Raw genomic sequence first — 527 nt, 5'->3', positions numbered from 1 at the left:
TTGCCACACAAACCCCATACATATACTTAAGTTTCCAGGTTGGATGGGGCTTTGAGCAACCTGATCCAGTGGAAGTTATCCCTGCCCATGGTAGGGGGCTTGGAACTAGATGATCTTGACAGTCCCTTTCAGCCCAAACCATTGTATGCTTCTATGATTCTAAGTCATAATAACAAACAGTTTATATACAGATTAAATAACTATCTAGGTAGGTGCTCTGTAGAAAAGGAACCTAAATATTGAATAATCTATTTTAGAATAGACTATTTCAGTTGAAAGGGACCTGCAACGGTCATCTAGTCTAACTGCCTGACCAATTCAGGACTGACCACTTTCGAGAATGTTAAGGGCATTGTCAAAATGCTTCTTAAACGCTGACAGGCTTGGGGCATCAACCACCTTTCTAGGAAGCCTTTTCCACTGTTTGACTACCCTCTTGGTAAGGTAATGCCTCCTAAAGTCCAGTCTGAACCTCCCCTGGTGCAGCTTTGAACAATTCCCACATGTTCTGTCCCTGGATCCCAGGG

Source organism: Haliaeetus leucocephalus, unplaced genomic scaffold (genome assembly GCF_000737465.1).
Source record: "Haliaeetus leucocephalus isolate CR32 unplaced genomic scaffold, Haliaeetus_leucocephalus-4.0 Scaffold439, whole genome shotgun sequence".
NCBI lineage: Eukaryota > Metazoa > Chordata > Aves > Accipitriformes > Accipitridae > Haliaeetus > Haliaeetus leucocephalus.
This window is presented reverse-complemented; position numbering follows the sequence as displayed.